This window comes from Anas acuta, chromosome 3 (assembly GCF_963932015.1).
Source record: "Anas acuta chromosome 3, bAnaAcu1.1, whole genome shotgun sequence".
Taxonomy (NCBI): Eukaryota; Metazoa; Chordata; class Aves; order Anseriformes; family Anatidae; genus Anas; species Anas acuta.
The window spans coordinates 41,085,622-41,111,091 of NC_088981.1; the positions used below are offsets into that span (position 1 = coordinate 41,085,622).

The 25,470-nt window shown below is 44.5% G+C and overlaps 1 protein-coding gene across 7 annotated transcripts in view; it reads left to right on the top strand.

The window, feature by feature from the left end:
- Window positions 1-25,470, top strand: part of TRERF1 (transcriptional regulating factor 1) — a 101,370-nt gene that overhangs the window by 23,120 nt on the left and 52,780 nt on the right. For 6 of the 7 annotated variants that reach the window (XM_068676768.1, XM_068676766.1, XM_068676762.1 and 3 more), the window contains exon 2: window positions 5,943-5,998. The gene's annotated coding sequence lies outside the window, so the exon portion shown is untranslated. Of the gene's footprint in view, window positions 1-1,136; window positions 1,286-5,942; window positions 5,999-25,470 lie in introns of those variants that run through there. The other variant, XM_068676765.1, reaches the window with a different exon arrangement.

Below are 25,470 nucleotides of genomic sequence, written 5' to 3' on the forward strand. Positions count from 1 at the left end.
GCGTGTGCCAAACGCACGCTGTGTTACGTGCTGGGCTCTCGCTGAACCATTTGCTGAGTTGTAGGGACCCTGCTGTTTTGTTGGTCTTTTTAACCCCCCCCCGTTTAGGCATCGGTAGCCAAGTGTTTTGCCTCTCTGTGTAGCCTTAAATTGCACTTTTTTTCTGATGCAGTCATCAGATCAAATTATTTATAAAATGAGGACATCCTTTTGGACTTCAAGTGTAAACAGTCCTGTAAGTATGTGCACAGGCAGGGAGATTCTTGTCTGTTTATCCGCAGTTGAAGCCCAGATATTAATAAATACTAACGTTAAATAGTGCATTTTTTCCCCTCAGTCTGCTTCTGAGTTCTCCCTTTAGGGCTCAGATTTCTTCTCGGGGTTACCCAGAGGAGAACTTTCACCTCGCCCCTGCTGGAGTTACGAGTTGCAGTGCGTCTCTGCTGCTGTCATTTACCTGGAGCTAGGGCAAGGCAGCGAATCCTTTTGGATTTGGGATTCTCAGGTATCAGCAGTGCCAAAGCCGTGGCTGCAGTTGCTGGTGCGTGCATTGAGGGTCAGGTCTGCCGTTTTCGTGCAGCGGGATGATGCTGGGTCTGTTCCCTGGGAATTAACATCGAGAACTGGGAGCCCGCTGAGGTGCCCTCAGATGTTTTGGCACCAAGCTGATGCTGGGCTCTGCTTGCTTGTAAGGCACCTCAGTGGGCAGCCGAGTGCTTTGGGGTGGTGGGGAGGCACTCTGCAGGTCGGGGGTGGCTGGTGCTGCCCCGGTGCTCGCCCTGCATATCCTCCTGCAAGGAGGCTGCTGGTGGCTCCGGGGGAGACGGGAGAGGTGCAGACGGGGCGCTGTGAAACAGCGGCTGAGAAAGGCACGTCTCCACGTCTCGCAGGGGTCTTTAAGGTACCGGCTCCTGCAGGGTGACTTCATGTGTGTTGTGGTGTTTATTTTAGCTCCCTGGCTTGTTTTTTTTGGGCGGGCTTATTTTTTAAAAAAACAAAACTACAAACAGGCTCTTAGCCAATGCCAGTGCAGTTTGCAAACCAAAACCAAATCTGAGCAGAGCACTACTCTCGAGTGAGCTGCGCTAATCGAAGACGCGCTTCAGTTTCCTGCCTCGAGCTTCTCCCCGGCTCTGGTTGGGCGCATGTACGGTATGGCGTGCTGAGAGACACCTTTCAGGCCCATCCCGTTAAAGAAATGTGTGCTGGCAACCGCTCCGAGCTCCGTATTGGATGCGTTTATTGCCTGCCTACTCATGGTTAGCAAGCAGCTGCTTGGAGTCAGGTAGGCTACAGATGAGTCCTGGGTTTGTGAATTAACATCTCAAATGGATCGGTTGTGCGTCCTTCCTGCGCGTTGCACAGATTTCTGTGTTCCTGCGATCAGACAAAATATGTACTCTGACAACAATAATAATAATCCCCGTAAGAAATGTCACACAGTGTGCGTTGTGTGTGAGCAGAATATTTTATGCAGTGAGGATGTCGAACTGATGCAATCCTGAGCACTCCGGCTCTGCCGTTTGCATAAAAGCAGCACCTCAAAGCCCCTGTGATCTGTTCCACCAGCAACGCCGGGGCTGACTTTCACTTTCCTTACTGTAAGGGGATTGGTATAGGAGGGAATTTGCCATCCGCTCTTAGTCTACGTTTTTCCAGACAAGTTGGCCTCCACAAACGTTACAGCCTCCTTTTTCTCTGCGTGGGAGAGTACAAACTGCTGCTGGAGGCAAGGGGGAGAGATTAACATTCATCTGTTTTTTTTTTTTCTCTTTTCTTTTCTTTTTTTTTTTTTTTTTTTTCATCCCGTGGGCATGGCGCACTTATGAATGTGCTGCTCCTTCAGGGAGCGTTTCTGCTTGTTGCCCTGATGAGAAGGCCGCAGAGGAATGGGTACGGGTGTGAATTTCATGTCACTGGTAATCAGGCACATGAAAAAGCCAAGCACAGTGGCTCTGTGGAAGAGGTCAGAGAGGAAAATGGAAGGACCAGCAAAAGCCTTGGGCTGCTCTCTGAGTGGGGGCACTTGCTAGGAAACCTTTTCAGGAGCTTGTGCTTTAATGGAAAGCCCACCTCTTTGCTTCAGCCTTTCAGGAAAAGTGGTAAAAGTTTTATTTTGCCAGGGCTCTGTGTTGAGCAGAGAGATACTTCTTCGATCCTTACTGTGATTTAGTGTTGCATGCATAGCCAGAAAAACTGATGGGGAAATATATATCTATCAGAAACAAAAAATGTTTAAAAAAGAAACGAAAGTCTCCACTGGCATGGAAACCAGAGCTGAGATTATCAGCGCGTGTACAATCACAGCAGTGACTGATAACGCTCACGCAGGATCAGGAGGCTTAGTTTCGCTTTGGCAGGGGCAGGAAAGGTCTCTCCAGCACGTGCTTCTGGACACCCCACTGCGAGGGGAGCTTCCGTCTGTCCGTCCAGCCGTCCGTCCAGCCTTGCCCTTCGGTGTCCTGCCGTGAGGGGCAGGTACCGCGGTGCGTGCACGCCGTGAGGGTGATGCATCTGCCTCTGTCTGCCTCCTTCCGCAGAAGCACCAGCCTCCCCGGCACTCGAATTGCCTGTGCAGAAGCAGCAATAGCCTCGTGGTCCCCAGGGTCTCCCGCTGCTGCCAAATTAGAGTATCTCTCTCAATTAACAGCCAGGCGTTCTTTTCCCCCCCCTCCTTCTCCCCCCCTCGCCCCATCCTAATGGGGAGTGGTTAATAGTTATCATTTACTAATTTAGGGATCTGGAAGGTTTGTTCTCAATGCGTTGCAATCAGGAGAGCTTGCTCCTCGCCCAATTAGTGGGCCCTGCAGCCGGGCGGGCAGCCTGCCTTCCTGCTGTGGGGTGTCCGGAGGCGATGGGGCCGCGGGCCTGTGCGGCCGCTGGGGGATTGCAGCGCCTGGGGAGCCTCCCCAGCGTCTCGCCTGAGCTGCCAGAGGGGTATGAATGCGGTGGTTTTGGATGGATGTGGTAAGGATTTTATCCAGGGGATGGCATGGGGATCGCTGGAGGGTGATGGGGGGGCTGCCATTTAAAGGTGTGGAAGGATGTTGCTAATGGGCATTGAATGAGGTGAGGTCAGTAGGAGAGGAACAAAAAAAAAGCAACAAAATGAGGTGAGAGAGGAACAAAAACCCCATGCAGGTGAGGGCAGGGCAAGGGCAGTGCTGCCCTGTGAGGGGCTGGTTCAGTCAGGGTGGGTTCGTGCGGTTGTTTCTGAGTCTCTTCAGGAGCATCCTGCGGGGCCGGGCTTCCCCACTCAGACATGTCTCTGTCCATGTTCCAGTCAGGTTTTGGCAAAGTAGGAACAGCACCATCCGCGTCTGACTTTATTTAAAAAGAAAAAAGTAAGTCTTGAATGCCAGCCATCTGCTGTTGGCTTCGTATACAGGCCGTGTCCCCTCAGGGGATGGAAGTGGCGTGTCTGGCCAGAGAACCGCCACAGGAGCACGTCCATCGTGCCGAAAGAGCCCTGCCCAGTGACAGGGAATTTGGGTCCCTTCCTGCTGGAGGGATCCACAACACGTTGCTTGTGAATCCTTGAGAAGAGATTTGAGCCTCTCTGTGCAGGGGACGCAGAGTGCCGGTGTGGTTAGGAGCTGCCGTACTGGTGATTGAGGCAAGAAGATAGTCGCTGCTTTTCTTCTTGCAGGCTGGTCGTGGGGTGTAATGTTGTTTTGGAAACGGTTTAGGTTGTGGTTTTCTACAAGTTGGCTATTAAAATAGGCCCACTATCTTGATGGGAGCCAGTATGAGCCCTTAGCCTGAAGCAGGAAATGGGCAGACTCGGTTTTCTTTCATTCTTTCATCCCAGTGACCCCCAGCAAATGCCCAGTCAGTGTTGATTTGCTTCTGAAGGTGCTTTTTCTGAAGTCAGTGTGCCTTGCTTTTCTTTGTTGTACTTCCCCGTTTCTTCCTATTATAGAAGTCAAGTGCTGACTCTGTTCCTATAGCTCCGGGTGAAGGTGAACACTAGCAGGGCAGTAGACAGTTAAAAAAAAATCCATTAATTAAAATATTTACATTGGAAGCTGCAAAACATTTGCTCGTTGAGTAAAACAAACTTCCCCATTGTTCTTATACCATTGCTGCAATTTCTCTGAAAATAGCCAGGAAGAGGTTGAGCTGTGAGGAATTTTACTGGGTTGGCAGGGGAGTAGGAGCACAGGGGTGCTCTGCTGGGCTCCTGGTCAGTGGCTCTCTTCTTCCTCAAATCCTTTTGTCCTATGGACAAAAGATCTCTTCTTCACACACACCCACAAAAGAAAAAAAAAATACCACAGTGAAATATGTTGGTATGGTGTTTCTGGTGATGCCAAAGCCTAAATGATCCATGTCCTTATGAATAAAAGGTATTTCTCAATGAAGCAAATGGCAACTGAAAAGAGGAAATAAGAGGGAGTAAATTGTGTCAGTAAAAGATGAGGAAATGGTTTTCAGTGTATGACAGGTTTCTTTTTAGCGCTACAAGTCTGCACTGCTGTACACTTCAAAAAGAAGAGCACAGCACAGAGGGGTGCCCAGGCTGGGACCCAGTACCACTGCTCCCATCCTGCTGCTGGGGAACTGGAGGATGTCACCTTCCCCATCACCTGGCGCTAGGCCCCTGCCATTCCCCAGGGGAATTGCTGCCTGAGGGAAACCAAGCCAGCATGCAAAGCAGGCACGTCAGATCCAGGCTTAAAAAGCAGTGATTCCCTTGCATCCAGGTTTGTGCTTTAGGCACAGGAATGCTCTTTGTAGAGTTGTTGCAGGAAAAAAATTAGTAAATGTGAAAATAATTCATTTGAAATCCTTCCATTCCTGCCTTATCTCCTCCCAGACAGCTAGATAGAGAAAAAAGTTTTTTTTTTTTTTTTAAATTTTATTTGTGTCTTTTTTTTTTTTTAAAGCCACCACCACCACCCTGTTCTCTCATAGACCATCCAATTTCACTTGTGCATTTCTGGTCATTTTCAGCTTGGCAGTGGACTAACAGGCTTCTAGTGCTGGTGGGCAGAGCGCTCAGAGTGCTAACAGAACATATGGAGGGATTTGTCTGGTGGGTTTGGAGATTCTTGGTTCACACTTTTTTTTTCTAGGCAGACTCTTAATGCTTTTCAAGGTGTCAAGCTGGACATCTCCCTTCTGCTGTGTGGGTTTGCTAATTGGATGGATTGCAGGTCATGCCCCCTTAATTTAATGGTGTTGCAGAAGCCTGTTTGTTTGAGCCTGTTTCTTTGAGCCCCAGTCTGTCAGGATTTAGATCTTATTAAGAAGTTGCAGTTTTGTTAGTTAGGTGCATGGCGCTCTTTCCTTGTGACCCCAGGTACGTTGAATTGTATTATGCTTACCTAAAAAAATCCTTCTGTTCCTTGTCAGTTTGGTGTGCAAAGGTGGTAAGACGTTACTTGATCAGGGTTCAGCATCATTTAAACTTGTGCATGAGAGCTTTGTTACATCCATGTCTTGCATGCTTTACCATATTTAAGAAGGACTGTGTGTTGACAGTTTCTTGGCCTGCAGATAAAAGGTGCAACATACCCAGGTTTGATACACTGACAGAAAATTGTCTCCACGAAGTATAAGGCTGCTGTGATTATTTCTGGCCATTACCATTGGTCTCATTTTACAACTGTGCACATTATATAATTTGATGTTCATTTAATTTAATGAGAGGATGCTGCAGACTTATTTATGACTTGGTAGGGCAACCTGTACACTTTGGCCACCTCTTTTAACCTTTCTGAAGGAGGAAAAGCATGTTTCTTACAGAACATGTTACAACATCTTTAATACATTTATATCCAGGTTTCCCAGATTCCTGCAGACAGGAGGGCGACTTGCCTGGGGTGTGGATTATACTGGAATGGGAGCAGAAGTTTAACTTTTTTTCTTGAACTGCTTCTCAGCTTTCTATTATAAGGTTATTGAGTGGTATTAATGGAGTTTTCCTTTTGTTGCAGATGGAATTTTGTGACTTGCTGGATTCTGAATAGGGCGAGGAGATGTGTCTGATAAGGTAAGAGAAGAGGGTAAGATAAACATGTTCTTACATAGAACAGTCTCCCTGGTCTCGTGTTCTGGTTGAAGACAACTGTTTCATTCCTTGGCAAAGCCCTGCAAATAATTGAGGTGTTTATTTATATATTTTTTCTGTCTCTGATCTCAAAGCAGGGATCATTTCAATTCTGTACAGCTTCACTAGTCCTTTCTCCTGGTGAAGTGATATACAAAGTCTAGACAACAGAAATACAACTCTTTCAGGCACGAGCTTAGCCAGGTTGGTCATGCTTACCTTAATATTGTAAAGTTTCTTAAAACTTACATGTGAGGTAGAAGCATTTTTGTTTGGGTTCAGGATTCCCCCCCTCCCCCAGGACTTCTGAAAAGTAAAAAGATCTTTGAGCTGTTTTAGCTTCTATGCTTTAAAACTTGTTTTTCCTGTTGCAATATTTTCAAAATTGGACTGTTTTGAATAGGATAGAATGTATATCAGCAGAAAACCTTTAGGTTTGAGTTTGAAACAAGTATTTGCTGTCACTGATATACTGAAGGAAGTAAGTTTGCAGAATTTTAATAACAGCATTTGAAAAAGACTGTGTTCAGATAGGTGCTTTTTCTCTTTCAGTTTCTGCTCCAGACTTTTCTACTGTCAGAGAAGAGTAGATGTCTTTAAAACTAAAAGCAGTGGAATAACTATATTCAGACACCAAACAGCTGAATACAGTAGTAGCATGATGCAGGAATTATCAGTCTTTCAACCTGCAGCCCAGCCTATCACTATGCACCTCATTCATTTATGCATTTCATTTCGTCTCCTGTTTGAGCTCTGTGTAACTTAGGGGCCTCAAAATCCCTTTTGTTCTTCGAGGCTGTTGGTTGGAAAGTGTAGTGAAAACAGCTAAAAATATTATGTCATCGTGCAAGGATCAGGATTAAAAGCCTTTTTCCTTCAATTGAGAGATTTAGCTGTTGCAGACAGTCCCTTTTTTTTTTTTTTCCATTTTAGTTTTGTTTGCTTAGTGGAGTTACTGTTTTGGAGGGTGGCTACCCGAGCAAGAACTGAAAACTTTAGGTGGCTCTCAGCCCAGCATGGAGTATGCAGGAATCAAAAGCTCGCTTGGTTCTTAGCCTTCTGCAAATATTGGGCATTTTCCCCTTTGTCCATTCGAACCACACCCTTTCATCCCACCACTGAATTACATTATAAATATTTTATTTAATGGCTTATGAGGCCACCTTTGAGTAGACGGTATGTATATAGCTGGTAAAATACAGCTCTTCAGGTGAGAGGTCTGGCAATCTGCAGCGCTATTATGTAAAGCACCTCAGCGCATACCTCGCTTGTTATGTAAACCATCTTCACTCACTCGCACGTGTTGGAACCGGCCTACTTCTGTTCCAAGAGTGGTGAATTACGAATTACGGCTGTGTTCAGGACTTCTTAGAGCGTGTTCAGCCCGACCGTGCGGGAGGCCTGGCTGCCGTCCCCTCATGTGCCCGCCACTGGCATTGCTGTGGTGGTGGCCGCCATAGGGGAGCCACCGCCTGCGCAGAGCCGATGTGTGGAGTCGAGTGTGGCCTATATGGGTTAAATGCTCGTGTTCAGGTTGGTTTGGTTTAGCAGATTTTGTCGATTTTGGGGAAGAATTTTATTCATCTGGCAGTGGCAGGCACTGCTTTGGTGTGCTCCTCAGCACTCACTCAGCTGCTCGTGTTTTCCTAGGCTCCTCATAATTATTTCGTTTGTCTAACTCAGTCATTTGATTTTTGTTTAAAGTATCGTTCTTCACTGCAAAGTGGATATTCCTGAATGTACGTGCTTTAACCTGAGCAGCAGTTTGTTTTAATGCCTCTCCTAGGGCAAGCTTGCTCTCTCCTTACCTCATAGAACAGCTACCGAGGGAGCTTTGCGTCTCGAGCATGTTCTGCTGCTTCAGGCCTTGACACCTTTTCTTGCCATGGTTTTATTGCCAGCCCCAGGCAGGTACAAATCGTGAGTCAGGTCCCTAGAAATCACAGGACTGGCTTCAAAATGAGATTCTGGGAGAGAGAAGTTAACACTTCCCACTGGCTCTCGTCTTTCACCTCTAGAAGAGAAGATTCTGTCCTGGCAGTGTGTGATGCTGTTTCAGGGTTGAAATTAATCCTGAGCTACAAATATGCCTGTCTCATTCTCATCTTTTGGCGTTCAGAGGGACTTCATTTATTTGTTCCTTCCCTGGCAGCCTGGGGCAGAGAAGTGTCACTGTCCCACTCCCTGTCCTGCCTCGCAGGAAGAAGCGGCTCTCCTGTTCATGCTCCTGCTTAAGGCCATCATTGTCAGGCACCCCTAGTTCTTAGAGCCATCCCTTATTACTGTTAATTTTTTAAACTACTGTGTTCCCTCTCCCCATTTGCTTCTGTGCTTTCATCTTTCCAGACAGGCATCTGGATCCTGCTCCAAACTTGCCCTCAGGTCCTGTCTGTGCCTCGTGCCCAAGCTTTCTCCTGATTACTTACAGTTTTCATGGATATTTCCTAACGCATTCCCTGCTGCTGCTGCTGCTTCTGGAGTGGAACTTAGGAAGTATTCATGAGAGCATCATGAGATGTGACGAGCTTTTGCTGATGTTGATGGGTGCCAGAGCTCTCACCCAGCATTTTTTTTTTCTTTCCCCTGTATTTCCCTGTGCCTTTATCTCGCTTTCTTCCAAAAAGCCGGGGACCCTTGTGAATGAGAAGTTGAGCTTCACACAGGGTCTGCCTGGTAATTTGGATCAGAATCATAAATTCATTCTATCAGAGCTGATCTAGTTTCAGAGGTGCATTTGTGAGCTGAAAATGACTCTGATCGCTGTGATGGCGTTGTGTCATATTGGAAAGGAAATGACAAGGAAGTAACAGTTACCAGGCCTATTTTCACCCTCTGTTAAACTGCATCGACCTGATGGATTGCTGCGCCAAGGCCGCTTGTCTTAACAGTTCCAAATTAGATTACCAATTAATATTGATTATCTGAAAAGCAGTGTGTTGGTGTATATTCTGTTATTAATGGCTGGGGCATGCTATGTTCATGCATTTTATAATAGCAATCTGTTTTGCAAACATTTCTGGTTGTTCTTTTTAAATGAGTCTTGGCAATGAAAACACCAGTTTAATTCAGAGTATCTCACTGAAGTATTTGTGTTCTTTTCTCATTTTGGGTGTTTTGGTGTTGTTTTTTAGTGGGAGTAACACTTGATTTTGATGAGACCAGATTCAGGCAAAGTCAAAGAATGATTTTTGTCTAAACTGGTGCACTGTGGTTTCTTGCATTAATTCACATACGTGCAAAATTGTGGCATTGCTGCTAGATTACTTTTGCTAATGTTCTCTGACATTGCGTATGAATTATTTTTGTCTCCCCAGAAGCCATCTTAGAAAAATGTTCAAAATAAGAAAGCTTATTTGAATAAAAGAGTAACAGGTATTTTGAGTTCCCTTTCTTGTGTTATTTAGTTGTTTTGTCACAGTATGTGGAAAGTACCTGGAAAGTACAGGGAGGAAAATGGGAAATCTCTCATGCATAAGGAAAACCTCTAGATAACAAAGTTGGGGGGAGGGAGGGTGGAATATCTACATAAATGTAGACATCAAGGTAAATGCTTTTTCCTTTTCTTTTTCTTCCAGAAAATTTGAATATTTGCTCAATCTGATGTTGCAAGTTGTAAATGCTTAACACTTCTGAAAGAATAAATTACTTCAGTGCCTGACTGTGTAGATAACTGTCAGCTTCAAAGGATGAAGTGAGTTAGAAGGAATGTCTGGAGATCTCGGCATAGGCTAATATTAGGCAGAATACTGAAAGTGGGGGGGAATACATTCAGCTAACATAACAGAAGCCTAGATGTACGTTTATGTATAAATTAAGAGGAGCCATGTTATGAAAAGCAAATTTCTATGGTTCTGCTTTTAAAGTGGAATACTCAGTTCCCCCTTCCCAGCTCTGTCACACTAGGTTTCCCAAGCTTGTTGTTGTAAGAATTGTGCTTCTTTGATAAACAGCGAGATGGAAAATTGACCAATCTTATACTTCTCAAGTTATCTTTACGATAAAGGTCACCTTCCGCTGTTAGAGTAGTGCTGTGAGCTGCTTGGTTCTGTAAGAGGCAGGTAACTTTTTCTGCAGTCTTGACCAAGCAATTAAGAGAAACTGAAATTAGCACTGTAAAACGCACAGTCAAGCTATGGGGCTAAAATTGAAAGAGCCATTTCAGTTTTTGCTTGAAAAGTGAACTGATCTGCAGTTCCCCTCTGAGCTTGTAAGCACAAAGAAGGAGCAATGTTGGCCTCACAGTTTCTGGGGTGCATATTTCTTGTTTCTCAACCCCTCTGTACCATCTCTGCCATTTGTCTGGCTGCTCAGTGAGACAAATTGGGGTACGAGACCTGGACCAGCTATGAGCTCCTCCTTCTCAGGGTTATTTTTCTGATCCATGTCCCTGGGCTCAAACAGGCACAAAGGGGAGCATCAGGGTGGACCCAGGGGGCACAGCAGCATCGGCCCTGCTGCTGCTGATCTCTGGGCACCTCTGCAGCTCTGACAGCTTGACCAGAGCTTGGAGATGTGGCGTGCAGGGTAGGGGACCCTCGGCCTGGGGAGCCTGCTGCGTGCCCGCTCCGCTGGGCAGGGCGGCCGCCGGTGCCAGTGCGTGAAAATAGCGCTGGAAGCCAGGAACTTGTAACTGCAGCTCTGCTAATGACTAGCCTGTGGTTTTGGGCAACTCCCTCAGCCCTCTTTGAGTCAGCTCCCCTGTCAGTAAAGAGGGGATAATACTCCTTTATAACTTACTGCTGAAATGATTAATTGCTGCGCACAGTGCTTCAGGTACCCAGGTCCTGCCATGTATTGTTACCATTGCTGTGGTGAGGCCGATCTCAAACTTTGTTCAGAAACCCCAGCTCCAAAAACACAAAAGTTTTGGGGGGCTGTTTTTTTGTTGTTGTCGTTGTTCCTCTTAACTATTGAAACAGATCAGATTGACTCTCGGTACTGAAGTGCTAACCACCAATACCGGCCATCTGGATCGTGCCCGCCTCTCCTCCCCTTCTCCTTCCTCCCTACACCTCCTCTTTTGCCTTTCTTCTCTTCGCATCAGCCGTTTCCTAGATGAATTAAGGACAAATTGCCAGGAGATCTAAAAGGGAAGTTTTAGTTGAGGCTGAAGGTGAAATCCTTCAGTGCTGCTGAGGCAGAGAGGTAGGGAAGCGTTCTGTTTTTTTCTTTTCCAGCCCATTCTGGGTGGCAGCCATGCAATTTCCAAGCTCTGGCTTCTGTTGCCAAGCCGAGATATGCCAGTAACTCACTGGTTCAACAAAAAAAAAAAGAAAGAAAAATCTAAAAATGTTGAGGCGAGCCCAGTGAGTGCAAAGTTGCAGAATTCATATTTGAGATTTAAAAAGAAAAAAATCTCTAGAAATTAAAGAAAAAACTAGTCAAGGTCCCGGGGCTGAGCTGGTGGCCGTGCTCTGAGAACACCAGAAGCTCGCTTGCACTTAGCTTCCCTCAGAGATGCGCTTTTCTGGCTCATGATTGACCCTCAGCTGTGGGTGGGAATGTCCTGTTCCCACTGGAAGAGATGGATGCTGTGAGGAGCTGAGGCCTTGCCCCATGCCACACGTCTGAAGGTGGGAAGGGAAGGACAGGCGGCCGTCACTGGTCCTTGCTGGGTGGCAAGCTGCTGGCAGCCCAGGAGGCCAAGCCTGCTGCAGCTCCTGTCCTCTGCTGGACTGCTGTCTTTGTTCTTGGCCAGCATGCCCTGAAATGAAATAAATTGCTCGTGATGTGCTGGCATCATAAACGCCAAGGAATGGGCTGTAGCTTTAGGAAACCTATATTCTGTGGAGTACTTTCATAGATGTCTGTCCTCAGAATAAGCGTCTGTTGTCTGCTCATTCTGTCTTAGTGCAGATCATGAACTCTTGCTTGGTAATTTCTGCAGAAAGCCCCCAACTTCTGTTGTTACTTTGCAGAGGTGTCCACTCAACTATAAATGACAGAATGTCACATGTTGAAGTTGTAAATTGTGTTCATTTCTCTCTGGAAGGATTTTAGGCAATTCTCTTTTCTGTGCTGTATACATTTTTGTGTACTTTGATTGTAGTAGTAGAGCGTTGGGCCAAGCATTCAGCAGTATGTCGAGCTCTTTTGTGTCTGTAACTGTAGGGGGGATGCAGTGCAGGGCCTTGTCCAGGTGTCCTTGTTTAATGCAAGTTGCTATGAACCGAAGAGTGGGGAGAGGAAGATCTGAATGTTACAAGCTTCGGTGCTCAGATCTGCCATGAGTGATTCTTTGGGAAGCTTGCTTTGTGTCCTTCATCCAGCCACACAAAAATTGGCACCTCCAGCACTGATTGACACTAGCTGGACTGATCCACAGCTCTGCTGCTCTGTCCTGGAGCGCTGGGAAAAGCCTTAAATACTCTGAACGGAGGCCATGGAGCACTCTTAAGACCCATAATGATGAACTCTGATTTTAATATTGTAGTGGTGCATAGGGAGCAGCCTGTGCTTCTGAAGATGTCCTCCGAGAGCGGTTCTGGTAGGAGTTGCTGCGGAGGTCTGCGTTTCTGAATGTACGGCGTTGCTGCATGGGGAAGATGTAAATGGCAGAGCAGTGGGGCAGAGTTTTAGTAGGCTGGGTAAGATGAAGTGTTTCTTGTGGATGCTGCATTTCACCAGCTTGCTGCCGATGAGTTTCTGGGCGCACCGCACACCATATCAGTTAGCTATAATTAAGTACCGTCAGGCAGAGGAGATTAATTCTGAACTCTTCAAAATGTTTTCCTCTGCCCAGCAGCATCTTTTTGGGGCCTGCTTTTGACTAATGTATTCCTTATCTTCTGAGTAAATTTTTGTAGAGACATCTAGCCAGTTTGTCAGTAAGTCACTGATAACCATTATCCTCTTTGATAAGCAAAATACGCTGACTCTTTAACTCTCAATATAAGATGTATTTTCTGAGTCTTTAGCTATTCTAGTGGAACCTTCTTCTCTGCAGTGAACAGACCAGAAATACATGTTGCTCTTGCTGTTATTTTTCTTAGATAATGCTCTCCCTCCCACCCAGCCTTATACAAAATAATGCTCTTATCCGTCCAGCGGCTGGGTTTCCTTGCTTAGCTGCAGGGTCGTGCAGGAAGTTCAGTGTCTAGATTGTGTCTGCCGTGACCCCCAGGCTTTTTAAACAGGATCGTTGCTTTCCAGGATGCAATTCTCGTGATTCTTTTTGATTCCCATAAGTTTGTAACTTTTGTGGCATTGCTGTATTCAAAGCTAGTTGTCATTCATGTAAATTACATCTATCAAACAAATAAAAAGCCTTTACCAGAAAGTAACCTGACTCACTTTCTGCTTACGATTGTTCCAGGTTTTGTGTTCTGTGCCAGTGACAACTGCAGTCGTACCTTCTTTCAGGTGCTTGGTAGAGGCAATGGATAGCATTGCTTCAGGCCCCCAAAATGCCAAAGGAAAAATGTGAGAGGAAGTGGGGTACATGTTGTCATTAGAGATAATACTTAAAGGATTTTGAATCTCGAAATTGAACTACTTGTACTTTGCAGTTTGGGTTTGTGTGAACATAATTGCAACTTTGAGTTCTTTCTTTTAAATATCGTATGTATGTGGGGGTGTAGTTGTTTTGTTTTTGCTAAGTAGCATTTTTCTGGAGAATTGTATTCATACCACTTGTGTTTTTTTGAAGGTAAAATTTAATGTTGATACTTTTTTTGGTCTAGTTCTTAGGAGATTGAGTACCAGACAGTTGCGCATTACCACCGACTAATAGTCAAAAGGTACAGTCTTGCAAAGACTTGACTAAAACTAAATGAATAGCTCTCAATTTCCTGTGGGTTTTTCTTTTTTTGTATGTCTGTGTGCTGCTTACCAATAAGGAATAGAGCAACTTTCTGCTTCTGAGATAATGTTATTTCCAATTTTTATACTGTTGAAGTAATTTTTGTTAAATGGGAAGAAAAAAGTTAATAACCTTGAAAAGGAATTTCTCTGCAAAGTGTGCAATCAGGGTTGGGATCTTTTTTGCTCTTCTGTTTCGTCAAGAGGAAAAAAACTGTGGTGCTTTAGTACTTCATTAGCCTTTTGCTTTCAAACGCAGAGCCTTAGCAGTGTGCTGCTTTCATGATTCATTTTAGCATTTGCCCGTGAGAATAGTATTTGAACACCTCTTAGAGATGAAAAATGTCAAGACCTTTGTTTCCACGACGGTGTTGTACACAGCTTTGTTTTATTCAACTCACTGCCCATTTCTGAAGTGAGTTGAGGAATCTGCTTGGGGTGGCCCAGGAAGTCTGTGGGAGCTGGAGGGATGGTACCGTCCCACCAAAACCATCTTCTGGTAGCCAGGGAATGCTCTCCTTTGTGTCTGTCTTCTGTAGGCTTAGGTGGATTTTTACCTTTGTTAAACAGTAGTGGTCTCACTTTGATCCTGTGCATTTCATAAACCTGAGTATTACTCCAATTACATGCTTTTTTCTTATAAAAGGAAAAGCGTATGCTTGCTGACCCTTATCCTAGTCTGTGCTATGTAAGACAGGCAAACAAGTAGACTTGCTGGTGGTGTCCCACTTAAACTTCCTCTAAATTTCTTGAATAGACAAGTTGAAAGAACAAATTATCCCCTGTTCTTTTTCTCTTGTCTTTCTTCTGCTGGCTTGCAGCTTAAAATATTCTCTCTTTTAGTAGGCTGAAGCAGGAGTGATGAAGTCTTCTCTAGATGTGTCCTCTCAAGTTGAACTAGCTATACCATTAATCCCGCTAACAAAACGCAATTGAAGTAGAACTTTTTGACACGATGCTATTGGGATATCCAGCAAGCTTTTACTGAATGAAAAATGTGAAAAATGTGCTTGGAATGTACTTGTGCAGCTTCCTGTGTAACTTTTGCCTTTGATAGGCTTTTGGAAGGACCATGCTGCCTAGAAAACTTTGTTTGTACCAAGAGAGGCTCTTAGGGAGCCCTTGAGGGGTTGCTGCATTCTCTCTCTCGCCATGGATAAATGCACACTCTGTGGGTCACTTGCTCAGAGAGACCAGCTGTTCCTGAGCTTTGGGTTGAGGGTTGGAGCCAAATGTGTGTTCTTGCTTCTTGAATTTCTGGATATGGTGTGAGGGAGTGAAAAGGACGGCGTGGTGTGCTCTGAATGCCCCAAAGAAGAGTGGAGTCTTGAGCCCGTACAGCCTTGTGGCTCAGCCTTCCTGAGAGAACAAAGGAGGTGAAACTTTTTTTTAATTTAGCCTTACAAGATACATAAGGGACATCTGTCGGTTGATCTGAAGTTCAACCAGCAGCTTCTGGTGAGACCTGTTACTGTGTGAGGTTTGAGTAAAAGTAATAATGGTCACCATTCAGCAAAACCACATCTGGCAGCGGTTAATGACAAGGTATCTTCTGGCATTATACAAGTGCTGTGTTAAAACAAGGAAGAGGATTGTGTGCCCAGATGCCCAGATGTGTGCCCAGATGATCCTAGTGTGAGAGTCCAAGCAGGTAATGTTCTTTAAGCGCTGGTGAGCCATGGACAGTCAGGGGCTCCTGTGCTGTCTGTCATGTAAGGCAACTCCATGGTCACTTCGCTTGCCGTCTTTGTGTACATGATTTTATTTTTCATTATGGATTAAATTTGAAATTATTTCCTTACTCAGATATTAACATAGTATAAAATGTTAACCCTTTTCTGGTTGCTTGTCTTTTATATATGTTTCTACTTACTTTTTATTAAAGCAATCCTGTTATGTAATTACATAAAGTGTATATGAAGAACAGTTGAATGTGAAAGAGGCAGACTGACCTTCTATGTTCTTCTTCTCCTGTTTAAAACAAATTGAGACTTTTGTGATATTTTACTAGCAGTCTCTTGCTTATCCAGGGAAATTATTTTTAAAGACCAGACCCTGGGAGTATTCTTTTCATTTGGAAGGGGTTACTGTTAGCTTTCCAGGCTCAGCCAATGTGGCTGGTATCTGGGATGTAAAAACATGGCCACACAGGTGGTGAGAATGTTGAGTAAGTGTTTTTCTTAGGAGGAGGTGAAGTTATTTCTTAATGATTTAACTGCTTAATCTTAGGAAGTCCTTGGAGGGGAAATAAAAAAAAAGATGTCTGGGAAGTTCTGCCAGAGATTTACGCAGGTGTAGTGAGAGAGGAGAGAAGGGACTATGCTTTCTGAAGTTAAACGTGGGGCAGGAAGTGCTGGAGCAAGCGTTGGCCAGAAATGCTGAAATACAGAATGAATGTGGGGAGGCAGAACACGAGTTCTTTTGGTGGTTGCACTGCCAGCAAGCTGCTTCAGCCTGCCTGTGCCTCCGAGCCTCCACCTGCGTGGAACGAGCTACAAGACATGCTTCACAACTATTGTGAAGGTGCTAAATTAATGCTTTCAGTGGAAGATCACAGAAGGCTTTGAATAAAGCTTTACAAAGTGCAGAGTGTTCTTACTATTAATACCAAATAGTTTGTGTGCATCTCTTAAATGACAAGGAAAATGAAATGTGCCAGATCTGTGTAGCTGGAGAAACATTTGCTCGTTATTTTGGAAGAGCTGGTAAGTGCAGATGGAGAAGAGAGGATTGAATCTAGGCATGGAGGACAAATCCCATGGATTGTCATCATGGATGTGGCTTTGGACTCCTTCATCTTGTTGCCTCACATCTGTAAATCCTTTTGTAGATGGCTGAGCTTTTCTGAGCCCAGTGAGAGGGAATACAATGTTTACCAATGCAGAATAATGCATCGCAGAGGAAGCTGCTGCTGAAACTTCTTAGTTGAAGAAAATGTGACAAACCAGGAACTGCTGTAGTCCTTTTCTTAAATAGGAAATACACGCAACCACAAAAGACAAGTACAGTGCTAAGTGACTGGCTGGAACCTATATTAGAAATTTGGCATTTAAAGAAACAGTCTCTCAGCCTGCTTTGTCATTTGGATCGTACTCGAGAAGCTGCAAAAAGGCCAATATGTATCCTGCCAGCAGAACAACAACCAAGCTGCATATCTGTGGTTGGGTTCTCCTTTCAAGTGACGGCCTGACCCGCTCTGCTCGGTGGAACTGAGGTTTGGGCCCACCTCGTAGCGAGGAGGGACCTTGCGGCCGGTCCTTCTGAGGCAGAGCTGTTCTTGGTCGCAGTTCCTCCATCTGCCCTGCCCAGGCTGCCCTTCTGCACCCACAGGCCTGATGCTTGCAAAAGCCTCTTGGTTCGTCTGAAGGCAGCTCATGGAGAATGGGAGAGATGAGCAGATGGCTGGAGACTCATCTGGTGCTTCAGTTATTTTAGCTGCTACCGGCGAGGTGCGGACTTCCTGCAAGCAGGTGAGAATTGAAAGCCCTGCCACCGCCTTGATTTGGATACCAGCACGCTCAGAAATGAGGAAATTTCTACCCTTTGACTTATGATGGGGATCAAAACAAAACACAAAACTCCTATTCAGAGAAGTGAGTCCTCAGCTTGGCTATTTCAGGAACAGCTCCATGATGATCTCAGTGCTCCTCTGATTGGCAAGTTGGCCATCCTTTGAACTCCTGAGCTCTAATGAAGCTTTTTTTTTTTTTTTTTTTTTTTTTAATATGAGCTCTGGTAAGTATGTTGTTAGCTAATCAGTTAAATATCCTAGGGAAGGCTTTGTGGCTGATGATTAATTCCAGTAATTAATTCTGTTGTTGAACTGGGGTTCAACGGATAACTGTACTGGTTTTACTTAAGAATTGCTAACCCGAGGAGATACGTTGAAACCTTGACTTCGTTAAAAAGTTAAAGCTCTATTAAACTTTAGCCTAGGAAATGAGCCTTTTAGATCTGTGTTGCGTTGTTTCCATGCCCTAAATAAATCCATGTAGGCTGATCAACAGTGGGTACTTCGGTTTTGAGTCAATCCCGGCTTTTCAAGAGTCATCTCGGAGCCTGTAACATCATCTGACGTTTAGCTCCTTTGTGATGTTGGGTTCAGACTCTTCTGCCTCTGTTCCTCTTTGTGCGTGCTGCATTTCTAGCACAGCATCACAGTACTGGTGCCATTTGTCTAGAAGATAAAGGTTTTTTACTCTTAAAATAAGGCAAAAAAAGTATAACTGTATTAGTACTTTTGTTTATAAATATGAATTATCCTTTTTGAGCTGAAAGCATAAGAAGCACTAGGTTCTAACAAGTTGTACTGACTTAACTTCAATGGTGGATTTTTTAAATATTCATTAAATGCTTTCCTGTATATAAAAAACAAAACAAAACATTTTTATACTGGAATAATGAGTATCTGATATGACAGCATGGAGCAAAAGTTTATTATGCATATACAGATGAGATAAGTTAACTTGTTTAAACTGTATTGTAGACACAGTGCTCCTGCATTTGAAAAAGTTTCATGACTCCATATAACTATATCAACATGTTTCCATAGTTAATTTCCAGCCTACAATTATATTATCTTTTGTCTAATGGAACATCATCATATTAAGTAAACTAATAACCATAATGTTAATGTTGCTGATGCTTTATTAGATACTTTAAAGAAAAAAAAAAAAGGAAAACAAACAACAAACCTCAATCCTGCATTCACTTAACCAGGATATATTTTAACTCATGAATCTTCTCTGTGAGGGGAAAATTGAGGTTGCGTTTGAAGTACTGTATCAAGTGCTCAGAATGGACCAGTATACACCAGCATGCCATACTGGTGCTTGTGAGAACATCAAATACATGTTTTCAGTGCTCCTCAGCGCTTCTGTACCAGGAGGAACAAATGCTACACCAGGACTTCTGACACGTATACGTATGTCTACATTTATGACACAGATACAGAAATAATGGCAGTAACTATAAAGGGGTGATGAGGCAAATGAATTATTTGGAAAGCAAAGGAAGAAGTAACTGCAAACCTTTAGTTGGTAGAACTGATACCAATTTATTTCAGGGTCACTAATCATTATGCTAAACAAAGTTAGTTATTGTTAAATTTGAAAATGACACCAAAAATCAAGGATATAGTAAATAATGACATGTCCTTTTGTCTCACACAGGATTAATTCCCTTTTTGTGTAGGCTTACATTTATATTATGGCAGCACAGACTGGTCCACCTCTGTATGTTATGCAGAGGGAAGGACTTAACTATGTTCTGCAGGGCAGTTTACAGTGGGAAGGAGTTGGGACGATGGTAAAAAGCTAACGAAATGCAGACTCCTTGTAAAGCTGCTAAAAGACTGGATGCAGTCTTTGGACACAAAAGCTAAACGTGTATGGTAGGAGTATATAGTATTACCAGGCTATAATGGCACAAAATCATTACTTGAATACTGAGTCCACTACTTACGTGCCTGCTTTAGAAAAAAAATGCTAACAAAATGTTTTCAGAGAGCTGAGAGATCGATTACAGTTGGAAAACCTGTTTTACTGTTAGATAACTTCTTTTTTTTTTTTTTAAATTAAAAAGAAAAAAGCCTTGCATGCTTACTTTAAGTGACGTGTCTGAGCTGTATTTTGCAAATATGTATAGAGGGGAGAGAAGGTACAAAGCTCTCCTGCTTAGCAGGAAGAGTAAGTAGCAAGATGGAATAGCTGAAACCAGATGAATCTGGACTAGTTGTAACAAATTATTAAATGGTGTGAATTTCTCACTGAAACAACTCCCTTTGGATGTGATGGATACTTTATCACTTGCTTTTGAATCGGCAGTAAATGCTTTCAGCAAGGGGGACTACTGCTGATGGATGTATTCTGGACTTCAGGCAGTGATGTACCTGCGTATAGTCCTGTGGCCCACCTGGGGAGGGAAGACCAGCCAGGTGGTCACAGGGGGCTCGTCTGTTTCAGGATCTGTGAGAGAGGGATAGAGACCAGCTGATACGAAATGACATTATGCTACAAGTCTAGTGTTTGTGTACGTGCTTTTATTTGTTCCTGGTACCACTTGCAGTAGGCTGGTCTTTCTTTGTTTTATTGTTTCTTTTCTCTTCACCAAATCTGCTGCTGTTTGGGTTATGACTCAAAAGGAAGAAAACAGACTTGAAGTCCTGCTCACCCACCTTTGTGAAGAGGGGCATCTGTAGTTAAAGGAGAATGAGTTGTGGGGGGGGGGGGTGTTGCTGGAGTCAGATAAATGAGGTTTTGCATCTGTACTGCTATCATGTTGGGGAAGAACCATCCAGTAAAATAGAAAATGAAATACTGAATGCTCTTTGTAAAGCAGCAGCTGTTCAGACAAACTTATGATCAAGTGCTTCATGCAGCTTTTGCTTGATCTTATGGGAAATAGGTGTATCTTCATGGGTCATGGAAATGTACTAGGAACCTTCTACCTTTTACATAGGTTATTCAGGTTCATTCTGTGTCAGTCGCAACTGGATTTTTTTTTATGGCAACTGTTTGTTTACATGTATAAATAAAGCTTGTATTAATCTAATCTCCTACTGAGGCATATTTCCATCACTGTGTCAACCCTGTGGCACAGTTTGTGTAATAACTGCTGCCCCAAGTTTTCACAGAAAGGCAGAGGTCACATGTGGAGTTTCATGTCAGCTTCTGCATTTGCCTCTTCAGGTCAGAGCAGAGGACGCAAGGTAGAGCTGTGCAATGCTACCCAGACAGTGGACTGGAGTTGTCAATCCGGTATTATTTATGGGAGTGAAAATAAAACTGATGCACTATTTAATGTTTTAAATGACTTGCACTGTTTTGTTCCCAGAGTGGCAATTCTTGTGTAGAAGTCTCGACACAGGAATCTGTGTTGGTGAAGAGACTGTTTGTGGAGAATGAGGTGGTGTGATTTAATGAAAATTCAGTACCTGTTGCGCTTCTGATGTTACAGCATAGCTTTTGGTTCACTGATCTTGGTGAGAATGGCGGAGAAAATGCCACTGCCTGTTTTGTGGAACTGTCTGCGCTTATGACGCATATTTAGCATGAATAATTTATGGTCCTTCATTGCAAATGGAGTGTTCTGTAGTATATTTGTAAATAATGAATTCTTTATGGCAGGACATCTGTGTCTGTGCTCCGTGGATCCTGTGTTACAGAACTGTTTTTCTAAATATGCTTCATGATAAGATAGCTATCCTTTTTCTCAGACTGTAATAAAGTACTTTGTATTCCTGCTCTATTATCCATTTTGACGCTGGCTCATAAATCATAAATGTATAGGTAAAAGTTTGTGCTGTTTGTTGAGAGTTGACATGATGTTGATTTTCTTTTATAATAAGAAGCCAGGTATCCTCAGACATTCTGATTATTTTTTATTTTTTTTTTGTGCTGTGTAAAATCAAGTTAGTGGAGGACTTGTGTGCCATATAAATTAAGTTTGCTGCTCCTAACTTTTCTGAAGAGTACATGTTTTTATAAGACAGTGCTTTAATTCTTACTAAGGAAAAAAAGAAAAATGTTTCTGGCAATGCCACAGAGGTAATGAAAATGCTAAGGACAGTGAGCAGTTCAGAATGGTCATTAAAAGATGGGGGGATTGCCTGTTTGTCCCACTGTACTGCTTTGGGACTAACTTCTTCAGATGCTTATCTGTATGATTTGAACAGGACTTAGCTGAAGGCTTAATTAGTATGGGACTCATACAATGAGTTACCTAGCAGGAAGGGAGTGAAACTTCTCTGGGTTTTTAGGATAGTCAGTGGAAGCACGGAGTATGAACCATCTCCTGCGTACCTTCTGCAAAATGTTATTACTTGACTTTAAGCATCCCTCTTGATTACTCCTTGATGAGGGGTTGTGGAAGGGACCTACTCCACCTGGTCCCTTTTCCGCCATTTCCCAGCACAGTGCCAGCGAGTACTGCTAGTGTATTTGCACGTGCCTTTGCAGGTGAAGGCTCCTGTGTTGCCATCTTTCTATGATTTGGGACATGAGAAAATGGTCTCAAGCTGTGCCAGTGGAGGTTTAGATTAGAGACATGAGGAAGAATTTCCTCACAGAGGAGGTGGTTACACCTGTGTGTGGGCTGCCTGGAGAAATGGAGGAGTCCCCATGCCTGGAGGTATTTCAGAGATGTGGATGTGGCACAAGGGGATGTGATGGCACTTGGTAGATCGGGTTGATGATTGGACTAGGTGATCTTGAAGGCCTTTTCCAACCTGGATGATTCTGTGATTTTTATGATTTCCGCTGTGAGTGTGGGAAAGGGCACTGGTGGCGCAGGAGGAGCTGCCATCTTGGGGGACCACGGCTCTGCAGCCCAGCAGGGGGTTCCTGAAGGGCTCACCCTGGCCTGCACTGACTGATTCTTTTGGGCAACTGTCCTCTCAACCAAGTCATGGAAATGATCCAAGCTGGAAAAAAAAAAATTCCATGAGGAAAGGGCTCATTCATAACCCAGCCCACTTTGGTGGCCTGGTGCATCGCATGGCCTGCAGACAGTCCCTGCCAGCTGTGGGTCTCTGGTGAAAAATAAAAATGAAAAATAAAAACCACACACACATTTTCTTTTTGCAAAGAGAAGGAAGCAGCCTTCCATTAAATCACCTCCTGCCTACCCCACCTCCATCAGCGTGTGGTGCCCTGCCCTCCTGTCACCCACCCGCCACTTCTCCTCCCTTCATATCTCCCTGGACCGTCTCCCCGGGGCTCAGCACCAGGTACTGGTTGTCAGTGACTCCTTCCCGCCGCTAATTCACGGCCGAGCCCCTCGGTTCCTTCAGCAGGAGGAAGGAGCCACCCTCCATGCCTGTCTGCCCCTGCGCTGCTGCAGTTGCCTAGCAGCCAGGCGGCACGGCGAGGAGCGCGCTTGCCCCGTGCTGAATCATCCGCCAAGGGACACGAGAAGACAGTTATTACTGGTTGCACTCCCTAACGTTTTTTTTTTCCCTCTCTCTCTCCTGCACGCACGTACATGTGTGCTTGCCCTCACACACGCACAGTTAGCTGCCTCTGCTTGACGGCTTCTTTCCTCCAGTTTCTTGCAAGCTTTAATGGAGTCTGCCACGTTTGGGCAGGGTGCTGAACAGCCCCGTGTGGCATAAAGCAGTGACCTTGGTGGCAGTGACCGGGGCTTGGTCCATATTGTCATAAGTAAGCTGCGTAAGTTCCCTCAGGTCTCTTGGAAGAGCAGAGCCTCAGCTGACAAGGCTGCAGTTTTGGACATCAGCCTCTTCTTCAGGGTTTTCCATTTTTGGCTGCAGGGCACTCAGCACTTCTCGCCGAGCCCTGACAGTCGCCCTGCCAGGAGCCCACCTTTGGTAGTGTGAGGCCTCCCCAGCCTGAGGCTGCCTCCCTGAGGCACAGCGGTCCCTGCTGCTACCAGGGCGAGGAGAGAGCAGCGTGTGCCCTGCCTCGGCCACCCTGGTGCCGGCTGGTTGGAGACTCAGGCCGTGACTAAGGAACAAAAACACCTGTGAGTGCTGAGGGGAGCAGCAGGTGGATGAGTATCGTGTCGCAGCAGCTTTGGTGAATGAGAGGGATGGAGGCACAGCTCTCCAGAAGAGGATGGGAAATACCTGAGCCTGTCCGCCTACAGTTCTCACCAGCCTTCATGGTGCTTGATGTGATTTGGCACTTCACGTGTCTTTTCTGGAGTGGACTGCCCATCCTGTCTTCACAGTTCCTCCACATTTCCTTCTTTCCCTCTGAAGAACTGCTCACCCTACCTGCCATGATGCCGGAGTCCAGGCTTTGGACAGGAGTCAAGTTAAAACGAGCCCAGACTAGATCAGTCTTGTCTGTGTACCAAGATGTCATTTGCAGAACGTGTTTTGTTCCGGAGGGTTTTCTGTAAGTTTGAGCTGGAGAAACAAAAGATGAAGAACGTCTGTAATCCCTGGTATATTGAATTAAACAGCTCACTGCTTATCTTGCCGAGGTTGTAACTTGCCACTACTGTTCTGGAGCAGGGACTGTCTTCAAATAATACAGCATGCATGCCTGGCACAGTCGGATCCCTCCCTGTTTCCTTCTCCCCCATGAACATTTATTTCTGACTGACACCTCTGACTAAATCATAAGTGAGTGATGCAAACAGAAGCTGCTGGGTGTAGTAGGCTGATGTTTAGCTAGTTTCATGTGTCATTATACCTTTTGTTTTAAGGTGGGTTCCTAGATGGCCATGAAACTAGAATTGGAGGAACAAACTTACGATTTATATGAAGAAATACAATGGATACTGCTTGGATTTTATTTTAAAAAGGATAATTGTGTTAATTTGCTTGAGACACAATTATCTCAATGGGATTGATTTGTTTAATTAACTTGGGATGCCTGCAGGTTAAATAGTGAGTATAAATAGGAGGACAATGGGGAATGCATCATTCATGTTTGTATTGCAGAAGCATTGACTCATATGTAAATGAAGTGCTGCAAGCCTGCCAGGCTAACCTAGTTCTGGTGTGGTTTCAAGACACAGAAATCTCACACTGTCATGCATAACACGGGGTTCATACATTCAGGAATAAGTTGACGAAGAACTTGCATTTTAGTACTAATGACAAGAATACCTTGCTCCCTTTGTAAACACCTTGCATGTGAACAGTTTTGTGAGTGTTGCAGCGGGATGGTGTCTGAAGGAGGCCGTTTGTGCCAGACCACTGCAATGGCACTGCCCTGATGCGACCTAGCTGCTGCTTGTGTCTGCCATCTTGCAAAGTAAGTGCAAGTTTTGTTCCAAACTCTTCAAAGACCACTCTTGAGCAAAGTGAGCAGTATCTTTGAATCGGCTACACTGGATCTAGCATTCCTAGGCTGACACCTCATAGCAAAGCTTTATATTATCCTCTTGTTCCCAGCTTCCTCTGCCTTAACCGTATGGAAACGGTGCTATGGAAACTTGAAGAACTAGATGAACTTTAAAGTCTCTTCCAACCCAAGCCATTCTATGAAACACCACTCGGCACTTATACTTAGGTACTTAAGATACTTAGGTATATTAACGGACCAGGTCTGCAACCCGCTTGTATCCTTTTCCTACCATTTGGAAGGGCAATACTAGATACTATAAAATGTCGTTTGTCCTAAGGTGGTAGCTGTGTTGCAGCCCCACTGGGGAGATTCTGAACCAGTTCTGTAGTGTTTGGTCCTGCACCATGGAAGTCTTGCACCCTGCAAGTCTTTACCCTGTCTAAAGCAACTTACCTCGTTGTCAGGAGCTATATAAAACTGCAGTCTTTCTCTGAGTCTTTGAGGTCTTCATTATAGCTTGCGGCAAAAGATGGTGCAAACTGAGCACTGAATAAAAATAAAATGAAGAACAGCAGAGCACCACCACAGAGCCAAACCAACTAAACAAACATACATTTCCTTTCAGCAGCTGTAAGTGTATTGCCGTTTCAAAGATGCCCTTGCTTCTACATGAGGAGAGTGTATAGGAGTACTGCAGTCTCTTCCACTTCTATTTTTGTATATCCTTGATAATGTATCCATCTCCTGTTAGTGTAGTTGCTTCAGACTTCACAGCCTCTTCTGTACAGGAATCTTTCTTTGTCCCTAATTATTTTTGTTTCCATTTTCTGAACCTTTTACTACATCTGCTGTCTC